At 40.4% G+C, this 11,099-nt stretch overlaps 2 long non-coding RNA genes across 3 annotated transcripts in view; both read left to right on the forward strand.

Annotated features, from left to right (window-relative positions):
• LOC135098609 (uncharacterized) overlaps window positions 1-11,099 on the forward strand; it is an 82,491-nt gene that overhangs the window by 41,353 nt on the left and 30,039 nt on the right. For both annotated transcript variants that reach the window (XR_010267168.1, XR_010267169.1), the window contains one exon: window positions 532-664. This is a non-coding gene — a long non-coding RNA (uncharacterized LOC135098609). The remainder of the gene's footprint in view (window positions 1-531; window positions 665-11,099) is intronic.
• On the forward strand, window positions 3,038-8,327 carry LOC135098610 (uncharacterized). The gene is made up of 4 exons (XR_010267170.1): window positions 3,038-3,555; window positions 3,853-3,908; window positions 4,217-5,742; window positions 5,870-8,327. It is a non-coding gene; the product is annotated as an uncharacterized LOC135098610 (long non-coding RNA).

Genomic DNA, 11,099 nt, shown 5'->3' on the forward strand with positions numbered 1-11,099 from the left:
TAACTTGTTATAGTTAGTTCATTTCTCAATTAGCTTGTTAGAATTTGTTGATTTCTTAGTTAGGTAGCTAGGAATAGTTCTCAAACAGACGAGGAAATGTCTCCTGCTGATGTATTCCTTCAAGATTTGGTCCAGCCTCGTCACTCCTTGACAAAATTATAGCATCTTCTAGCCCCATCCTGATTATTGACCATATAGAATCTTGTCTACATCACCGTGTTGTCTCCCCTATGCCACTTGCACACCTCCATCAGAACCACAGGAACATAACACGACAAAATATGGGTTGGTGCATGAAGTGATGAGGCCTACAAGTGGCAGTCCCTGTAGAAAACCTACCTCTCCTGATTACTAACCCTGAATATTTTGTTTGTCACCTTGTTATATCCCTTATGGCACTTGAACACCTCCATCATCACCACTTTTAACCTTTATACACCTTTCCTCTGGTTGCCATCTCCCTTATGCCACTCAAACATCTCCATCAGCTTCACTCTTGACCTACATGTACCTTCCCTCTGTTCTCTGCAGCCCTTTTGGTGTTCCACGTGCCGAGCGAATCCGGGGAGAAGGTGACTCAGGGCATCTCGGCGCTGCTCTCCATGACTGTCTTCCTCATGACCATCAGAGTCCCTGCCGCCCACTGAGAAGACACCGCTCGTCAGTGAGTACTACGCCTCGCCTCTCACTGCCCTCCCTGTACTGTGCCTTACAATATACTGCCTTTCTTGTTCTGTGCCTTATAATACACAGCTCCTCTTAGTAATGTGCCTCACAATATACTGGTCTTGTAATGCGCCTCACGATACACTGCCCTCCCTGTACTGTGCCTTACAATATTGACTTTCTTGTACTGCGCTTTACCATATATTGTTCTCCCATCTTGGTCTCGTGGGACTCAACTTAATATTGGTACAAGTTAACCTGATATGATCTGACTTTTACTGTTACTTCTGCTTTTACTGGTGGTGGCGGTGGTGGTGGTGGTGATCGTGGTGCGACTACTACTACTACTACTACTACTACTACTACTACTACTACTATTACTATTATTACTACTACTACTACTACTACTACTATTAATATTACTACTACTACTACTACTATTAATATTACTACTACTACTACTACTACTACTACTACTACTACTACTATTCACTACCATTACCACCACCATAACTGAAACAACCAGCCCACTAAAACCACCACAATTCCATCATTAACAACAACAACAACAACAACAACAACAACAACAACAACAACAACACCAGCAACAACATTAATCTAACCTAACCCAGTCATTCCTATCAAACAAAGTACGTATTGACAAGACCAGGCTCATCCATCAGTGTTCAGCGAGGACTCTGTAAAATCGTCTGTCTCTACTTTTCTCACTACGGGAATAAGCACAGAGAAAAGACGTTGCTACCACCTCGCCCCTTCCCCTTTAGTGGCCTTTCACAACATGCTGGGAATGTAGAGACACGTACTGTGCTGGCGAGCTGGAAAGTAATAATAATGCACTTGTGTGAGGTTAATTGATAGATAGATTGATAGATAGGTAGATAGATAGGTAGGTAGATAGAGATAGACAGAAATAAAGAGATAGATGAAAAGATAGATAGAGAGAGAGAGAGAGAGAGAGAGAGAGAGAGAGAGAGAGAGAGAGAGAGAGAGAGAGAGAGGTAGCTCCAGTGCAGAAAAGATAATGGGCTACGAAAAGACCAGCTTTGACCACACCACCACAGGTGTTGCTGCCTAAAACTGACCAATTTTGCCCCAAACTTACGTTGCAATTTGCAGTATTCTTTTTTATTTCTGAGTGTCCTGTTAGCCTTCTTTGTTAATGTGTGCGTGTATGTGTGTGTATGAATGTGAGTGAGTGTGTGTGTGTGTGTGTGTGTGTGTGTGTGTGTGTGTGTGTGTGTGTGTGTGTGTGTGTGTGTGTGTGTGTGTGTGTTTATATAGTTAAGGTAGTCCTGTATCTCTCTATGTGTTTTTCTGTGTCTATTTGTGTCTGTGTCTATTTTTGTTACTCTGTGTGTGTGTGTGTGTGTGTGTGTGTGTGTGTGTGTTTATATAGTTAAGGTAGTCCTGTATCTCTCTATGTGTTTTTCTGTGTCTATTTGTGTCTGTGTCCATTTTTGTTACTCTGTGTGTGTGTGTGTGTGTGTGTGTGTGTGTGTGTGTGTGTGTGTGTGTGTGTGTGTGTGTGTGTGTGTTTTCGTTTTGTTTTTTTCTGCCTGTTTTTTTTTTTTTTTTTGTTTTTCTGTCTGTTTTTCCGTCTTTTTGTTTTCCTTATCATATATTAAGAAACCGACTGCTTACGAGCACCATTAGACAGAAAAAATTAAAAAAAAGTTCATTGAGATATACAAATAGCAAACGAGAATGGACTTTCAAGGGAATGAGGAGACAATGGAAAAAGAAGCCAGGAAAGACAGAGAAAAGAAGGTAAGGAAAAAAAAAAAAGAAGGGAATACTGAGAAGGAAAGAGAAGGATAGAAAGAGAAGGCACAACTGGAGAGAGAAGAAATGGCTGGAAAGAGAGACTGGAATGAGGTGACAAGTCAGGAACTAGAAGAGAAAGATAAAAAGACAGGACATGAGAAGGAAGGAAAGACACGACAGGAAAGAGAGGAAATGGCTGGAAAGAGAATACAATGATGAAGTAGAACATAAAGCAAGGAGGAGGAGTTAAGGCTGGAGAGAATAGACAAGGATAAGAAAGAAGACAACCCTGGATACAAGACGACCCTGGAAAGACAAGATTATCCCAGGAAAGAGGAGACAAAGCTGGAAACAGGAGACACAGCTGGGAAGAAAATGCAAGGCCAGAATGAGAAGATAAGACTGGAAAGAGAGAGCAAGAATGGAAAGTGAAGAGAGAGAGAGAGAGAGAGAGAGAGAGAGAGAGAGAGAGAGAGAGAGAGAGAGAGAGAGAGAGAGAGAAACTAACTACCCGTTTGTGTGTATTGCACGTGTTTGTTAGCTTGATATATGTGTATCATCAGTCTGATGATGATTTGAATATAAATTTTATTTATTTGTTTATTTCTAAATTAGTTCGTGTATCAGTGTATTTATGTAGACGAGGATTAAGCTCTGTACAAGGTGCGCAAGCCGCACGTCTTTGTGACGTGGCAGTGGGGAGGTGAGGTGAGGTGGCAGCAGGGTGATGAGGTGGCGACGAACTGTCAGCCAGGGTTAGTTGCTGTCCGCCCCTACCTGAAGTGTGTTGTGATGGATCACTGGATGTAACATTTATTCAATACTTGGGATTATTGTATTATGCTGGTATGTATGGCTATGTTTGGTTATAATAGTACTGTGTGGGGGTTTATCAGCTGGTGTTCACTTCAAACATTTGTGATGTTCATCGACAAAATGTTTGTATTAGTGATGATCTTTTATGATGACAGTGTTAATGTGATTGTGCGGTCGGCTATTAAGATTGATAGTTACTCAGGGAATATTTCATGTATTACAGTTTGAATCCAATTACTGGTTCGGAAAGTTCATGGAGGCAATCCATATGCGGCTGGAGCTACCGTTGTGAGTTATAATTCTAATGATTATTATAAGTGAACATCAATGTGGTTGATTGGTTATATGATTGATTTTAATTGTACTTAGCATATGGTGAATTCTACATACATCCATTCTCAATTTTCATATTGATCTACTTATTAATGATGCTTGGGGACTTATGAGAAAAAAAAAACTGAGATGTATTTATTGTAATGATTTTGACAGGTCCAAACGCTTGTAATAAAGAAGTTATGGCAGTGTTCAAGCTGTGTTAATGGATGCCTCTATACAATATGAACTGTATGGTATATCTTATTTCAGGTTTGCTTCATGGTAATCATCAGTGTTTCCTTTGCTAAAATGAACCTAACACATAGGTCAGTACAAAATTAAAAGAATAAGGTATCTATTTATTTACATTGTTTCGGTCTTTACTTACGGATTCCCTCAGTGGGCTCCTTACTACAGCCACAGACTTTCGTAGTGCATCACATTATATTATGAGTATCACTGAATATCACTATAAACACAGGTGGTAATACCCGCTGCTCGAGTATAACTATAACCAGATTATTATCAGTCTCTCGTAATGGATTTCACTGTCCACCACAACCACCACCACCATAACCACCACCACCACCTCTAACAGCAGTAAAAATGTAACCAACGCAGTTTCTCTCTACAGCTCGGGGTAGGGCCAACTCGGCCCTTTTCCATCTCGGCCCATTATGAAAAGGCAACTCGGACCATCTTGTGGACCAACTCGGACCATTCTCATTTTCTGAAATACCAAGTCGGACCACCATGTTTGCCGACTCGGACCATCATAAACTGTGGGCAGTGTTGCCAACCTCTACAGACGTCTCCGCCCTACACACTTACTGAAATTACCCTACATTTGCCTTCATTACCCTACGACTCGGGAGGAAAAAACAAATTGTCATAATACTGGCGCAGCCGTAATTATTAAATTATTATTATTAAAATTCCACTGTAAACTACATGTAAGCAATACATAAGCTAATTATCTCTTTAATCACGAATCAGTAACCGCTTCATTTGAGCGTGGGAAAAAAATCTCGACAAGCTGCACGTGGCTTCACGTATGAACGTGTATTATCACTACATTTGTTAGATTCAAACCATCATAAACTATCGCACAGAGGGGAGCAGGTCGTTTCGGCCGTGAGCACTCTAGGCCTAGAGTCGTTTAGGCCGTGATCCCTTTACGCCGAGAGTCGTTTAGGCCGCGACTCTGTAGGCCGTGGGTCGTTTAGGCCGTAATACTGAGATCCTTTTTATAGTTTTTATAGTGCAGTCGATGCTGGAGGACTACTGTGGAGGCGAGAAGTGTGACGTGATTGCATGCTAATGAGTTTTATTGATACTCTTGATAATGTATCGAGAGATCGATACCTCCATAAAATAAAGATAATAAATGGAAGAGACCTATATACAGTGGAAGAGACCTATATGCTGTGGAAACTATGTTCCGTAGCGTACATACACACATATTAATCGTTTTATGAGGTACTGCAGGAAGTGCACGAAACCCAGTCATTGAAAATACCGGGTTTCACCGCTCCCATTAATCAGCTCAAGATACACCATTATCACATTTCCTGTTCTGCCACCTCTCACACCTGTGTCGCACAGCAAACCTTGCCGTGTCCGTACAAGTGCAATTACAATTACGAAACCTACATACTAATTTTGAAACAGTCTCAATTAGTTAATTCAAAATACTACTAAATTCGAAACCTATAATTTCGAAAGTCTCAAAACACTGTCTTGCTTACTTAGTTGATGTGTTGAAATCAAATTCTGCGTATTCGTTATTCCCTCACACCTCATCGCTCAGGATGCCTACCACATTTCCTCGTGTTGTTTGCTCTCGACGTGTACGATTCAACCAGCATGCTTTGCAGTGTGACCATTGTCAAGAACGGCAGCACAGACTCTCGGCCTAAAGGGATCACGGCCTAACCAACTTGAACTCGGACAGAGAAGAGTGCTTCACACACTTGTCAGATTCAAACCATCATAAACTATCGCACAGAGAAGAGTGCTTCACACATGTGTGATTCTTCGTTCACTCACACGATGTCCAGGCCAGATATCACTTGTACACGGCAGAAGGCAGTCACGGCAGAAGGCAGTCTGATCATGGACAAGTGTTTGGTGTGCAAAGACGTAGCGCGTCCTCGACAGGTGAGACTACAGGATTTAATCATTAATTGAATTTATTGTAACTATGTTGAACAGTTTTCTGTAATACTGATTATATCTAGTGTACACTAAAATATCGACATGAACCTCGGAATATGATTTTTTACAGGAGGCATTGTTGTGTGATGGATGTAAATCGTGGCAACACAGAACCTGTAAGGCTGGGATTTCAAGGGAGGACTATAGAAGAGCTGTAAGGGAGGGTCTTGACGTGAATTGGAGCTGCACAACTTGCTCTTCTGTACAAGACATCGCTGTACATGACTGCCCTGAGGATCATCTACCTACTCCGACCCAGGCGTTAGTCACGGTTAGTGGATGATATAAATTCTGAAACTTGTCTAGACGAAGACACCTTGGACAACGACACTTTGGACTGCTCTGAGGCTCATCCACCTATTATAACGTATGAAAAAATGTGTGCATCTTCACAAAGGGGCAAACAAACTTCTGGACAGTCTACGATTTTCATACACATTTAAAAGAAAAACAAATGTTGGTGTTCATTGGCGCTGTGCAGTGCGTACGTAATAAAAAGGTTACCTGTAACATGATGGTAAAGGAAGTGAACGGAGTGTTTATCAGAGGAGCCAACGAACATTCACACCCACCGGAAGCATGTCCTTTGACTACAAGCATGGTTTCAAAGTTAATTAAAGACAAAGCAATGGATGCTGTATTTCGCCCAGCTTTAGAAATCGTGGAGGAAGTGCTTCTTGAGCACGTTGATCCAACAAAGCCTACTGCCTCGCTACCTGCACCGGTGAATCTAGCTCGCCAAGCAAACAGGAAGCGGCGAGCTAACAGACCTGCTGAGCCCAGTGACCTAACTTTTTGTATTAGTGAGGAGCACATTCCACCTAAATTTCTTAAAGCAGATATAAGTATAGGGGACAGACGCCACCTATTGTTTGCAACACAAGAACAGCTTCAGTTACTTGCTAAAGCAAGAAACTGGTATGTTGATGGAACTTTTAAAGTAGTGAGGCGACCCTTTACCCAGCTTTTTAGTATTCACGCATTTATGAAGTGCGATGGTAACGTAAAACAAACGCCTCTGTTGTTTGTGTTAATGTCGGGTAAGAGATGTAAAGATTATAGGATAATTTTTAGTAAACTCAAAGAAATTTTAGATGGACAATTAAAAGTAAAAGAAGTTATCCTTGATTTTGAACAAAGTATTTGGCGTGCTATCCCAGAAGTTTTCCCACATGTAGTTATGCGTGGTTGTGCATTTCACTGGGGAGAAGCAGTTTGGAGGAAGGCGCAAGTTCTTGGCCTCCAGTCTGCTTACACACATGATAGCAAAACCTACAAATTTGTAAGACAGCTGTTTTCTCTGCCGTATGTACCTGATGATCACATAGAAGGACTTTTTATAAGATTCTGTAGAAAAGCAGCTGGGTCACAACCACTCTTATTTAGAGTACATAAACAGTACATGGATTACGTCAGAAATGTGGCCTCCCAAAGTTTGGTGTGTATTTGATCGAAGTGTAAGAACTAACAATGACGTTGAAGGATGGCATTACAGACTTAATATGAAAGCACGTCAAGGCCAACTGAACTTCTATACTTTAATAACCCTACTACACACACAGGCTAGACTTGTAACGCTTCATGTAAAGTTTATAAATGATGGAAAGGTGTTGGCGTCACCAAAAAAATAAATATACAAAACACGGACGACTAGTCATGCTTTGGGAGGAATTTTCTCTGGGCACTAGAACAGCAAAAAGCTTACTGAAAGCTGCCTCTCATCATATTGCTGTGAATATGTAATGACTTGATTTTTCATGAAATACTCTATAGTTTTATTTTCTAAACTGACTTTTGCATGTTTTTAGACTACAATTTTAATTGTATTTTACTGACTTTTGCATGTTTTTAGAGCATAATTTTAATTGTATTTTATCGTGAAATAAGTCAATTTTGAGCTGCTGAATTATTATTTAACTTTTAAACATGGTCCAAGTTGGTGGTCCGAGATGGTTATCGTGGTCCGAGTTAGTATAGACCAGGGCCGAGTTGGTGATGGTCCGAGTTGGGGGTGTAGCCTACAGCTCTACTGACTATTTAATTTCATTGTCTACCACCATTCTCACTAACAGCGGCGAAAAGAGACTGGGTTATAACCCAATCAATTTCTCTCTTCTTTTCTACTGACTGTATTATTTTAGTGTCCACCTCCACATCTAGCAAAAAAAAAAAAAAAAAAGTATAACCAAGGGAATTTGTCTCCACGTCTCCACTGACTATTTAGTTTCTGAAGTGGAAAGCATTAGTACACACTCTGTTCGCTAGAATACACGTCATCGACTGTCACAGTATTTACCACCAGGCAGTAATGGAAATCTTGTCAATAAATCCTTTGTGATGTGTGACGCCAAACCAACGACATCTACAACAATTTTCTTTTTTTTTTTTCATTAATTTGTTCTTTTACTCTCTTTTTTCACATGACTGGGAAAGTTTACATCCCTTAGTATTTTCTCCCTATCATATTACACTTTTTGATTCACTCCTTGTCTGATAACTTTAAACTTACCTATCAGATTTTTGAGAAATTAAACATTGGATAGTTCTATTTTTTTTTTTTTTTTTTTTTTTTTTGTCAATATGTCCTTACTCTTTCATTAAATATGTTCCTGGAGCAGCGTTCTTAAACACCCCTGTACTCCTCTTCGATTAATTTTCACTGAGTCTAATGAAAACTGTTGTGGACTTCAAGGATGTTTTCATGAGTCAAATGATCTGTCAACAAGTAGTCTGTATCATCAATGATAAAAAAAAAAAAAATACCCATGAGAATTCGACTAAGTTTCCGTGGCCAGTGATCGCTGCGATGAGAGAACAAAGTGATTCAGAACGCGGTCACTCTCTTTGCTGTTGTTTTACCCGCTCTCTCTGGCCTTGACCCTCGGAAGCCTTGTGGGCAGCGAGGTTTTTCTCTCGGCAAGTGAACATACTCGTAGTTCTATTGAGACAACGAAGTGTTTCAGAAAGCTGCCACTATTCCTGGTGATATTCTGCTTGGTCTCTCTGGCCTTGACCCTCGGAGTCCTTGTGATCAGTATAATGTATCTTATTGTCGTCATAGACTCTTCTCTTCTCACCACGCTCCTTACAAAAAGTGTCTTGTATTTCGATAAACGGTTCTTTTTTCTTTCTTCTTTAGAGTTTGGGTATATTGTCTACCTTTCTCTCTCTCTCTCTCTCTCTCTCTCTCTCTCTCTCTCTCTCTCTCTCTCTCTCTCTCTCTCTCTCTCTCTCTCTCTCTCTCTGGCCTTGACCCTGGGAAGCCTAATAGTTAGGCTGTTTTGTCTTATCGTCACCATGAACTGTCCTCTCACAACTTTCCTTGCCAAAAATGTTTTCTGTCTTGGTTAAACATTTTTTTTTCTTTTTACTTGAGTTTTGATACACTGACTCTCGGAAACCTTACACTTAGCTTCTTTTTTTCTTATTATTGCCTTCAACTGCTCTCATCTCACTCAGCACCTTGTCACAATTATAATATAACATTCTCCCTATCCTCCTTGCTTAAGTGTATGTACATTCCTTGTCACGTTCTACCTACTTCTCTCTCTCTCTCTCTCTCTCTCTCTCTCTCTCTCTCTCTCTCTCTGACTTTACCCCTCAGAAGCCTCAAGGTCAAGTTCATTTCTTGTATTTTCTCCATGATTTGAGCTCTTCCTCTCACCTCAGTTCCTTGCCAAAAGAATCTTCTATTTCTATAAATAACTTTCGTCTCTTTCTTAGTGTTTGGGCACGTTGAGGTTGTTCTAAATAGAGTAAATCTATTAATATGGTATTGTTTCTAGTGTTATCTTGTTATGTTTCTATATAAAATTATCATACTGCCTGCCATTCTCTCTCTCTCTCTCTCTCTCTCTCTCTCTCTCTCTCTCTCTCTCTCTCTCTCTCTCTCTCTCTCTCTCTCTCTAGATGAAATGTGCAGGTACATAGAATGATAATGTATTTAAAGGAGAAAGACATATCAAGAAGTCTGGAACACACACACACACACACACACGCGCGCGCGCGACAAGTGGAAAGATGGAAACACAGGAAAAGTGGATAGGCTCAGTGAGAGTTGTGTTTTTTGTTTTTTGAGTTGAGTTGAGAGAGAGAGAGAGAGAGAGTTTTTTGAGTTGAGTTGAGAGAGAGAGAGAGAGAGAGAGAGAGAGAGAGAGAGAGAGAGAGAGAGAGAGAGAGAGAGAGAGAGAGAGAAAATTGGTGTGAAGGGGAGAGGGAGAGACATTCAACGCGATACTTTCTCCACTCTCTCTCTCTCTCTCTCTTTCTCTCTCTCTCTCTCTCTCTCTCTCTCTCTCTCTCTCTCAACTCAACGTTAAAACAGCAGGTGGTCTGGCGTTACGAAGGAGAATTTATAAATAATATATAAAATCTCACTGTAATTATGAGAGAGAGAGAGAGAGAGAGAGAGAGAGAGAGAGAGAGAGAGAGAGAGAGGGAGAGAGACTCCACTGAATAACAAACTGATATGAACATGCCATGGAATAAAAACACCACCAAAAAAGTCAATATGTGTTGATGTGAATTTAATGAAATGTCTTGCCTTATCGTCCTGTGATGGTGGTGGTGGTGGTGGTTCTAATGTCTATCCCTTCTCGTTATGGAATATATGTTTCCTCTTAATTAAGTGGTAATTTAATACAGCAAGAAATTTAGGTCTGTGTGTGTGTGTGTGTCTGTGTCTTTGTCTGTATGTATGTCTGTGTGTGCGCGCGTGTGTGGGTACGTGTAATCCTTTATACGTGTATAATACTTTTTATTTTTCCAACTGTTTATCATTTTCCATGTTCAGTGTTTTTTTTTTAGTCATTTTCCTCCTGTTTTATTTCTTGTTTATCTTTGTTTTTTGTTTCTGTTTATTATTGTTTTGTCTCAGTTTTATTCGTTTCTTTTTTATTCTAATTGTTATTCATCATATTCCTTTCTCTCCTCCTCCTCCTCCTCCTCTTCATCATCTCCCCTGCATCCTCCTTTCCTTCTCCACAGCTGCAGAAGGCACACTGATTCTCTCTCTCTCTCTCTCTCTCTCTCTCTCTCTCTCTCTCTCTCTCTCTCTCTCTCTCTCTCATATGTCATACCGTATAGTTCAGCCCTTATCATTTATGTATGGGCCTATTCCTTACGCTAATAAACAGTGTGTGTGTGTGTGTGTGTGTGTGGTTTAGTTTGACTTGGCTTAGGTAGGGTTGGGGTACATTAAGTTCTCTCAGGTTAGGTTTCGTTGTGTTTGATTGAATTTGGTTGGTTTGGTTAAGTTAGATTAGGTTTCGTTTGGATTAGGTTTGGTTAGGTTAGATCAA

The sequence above is a fragment of the Scylla paramamosain genome, unplaced genomic scaffold, assembly GCF_035594125.1.
Source record: "Scylla paramamosain isolate STU-SP2022 unplaced genomic scaffold, ASM3559412v1 Contig70, whole genome shotgun sequence".
In the NCBI taxonomy this organism is placed as follows: domain Eukaryota; kingdom Metazoa; phylum Arthropoda; class Malacostraca; order Decapoda; family Portunidae; genus Scylla; species Scylla paramamosain.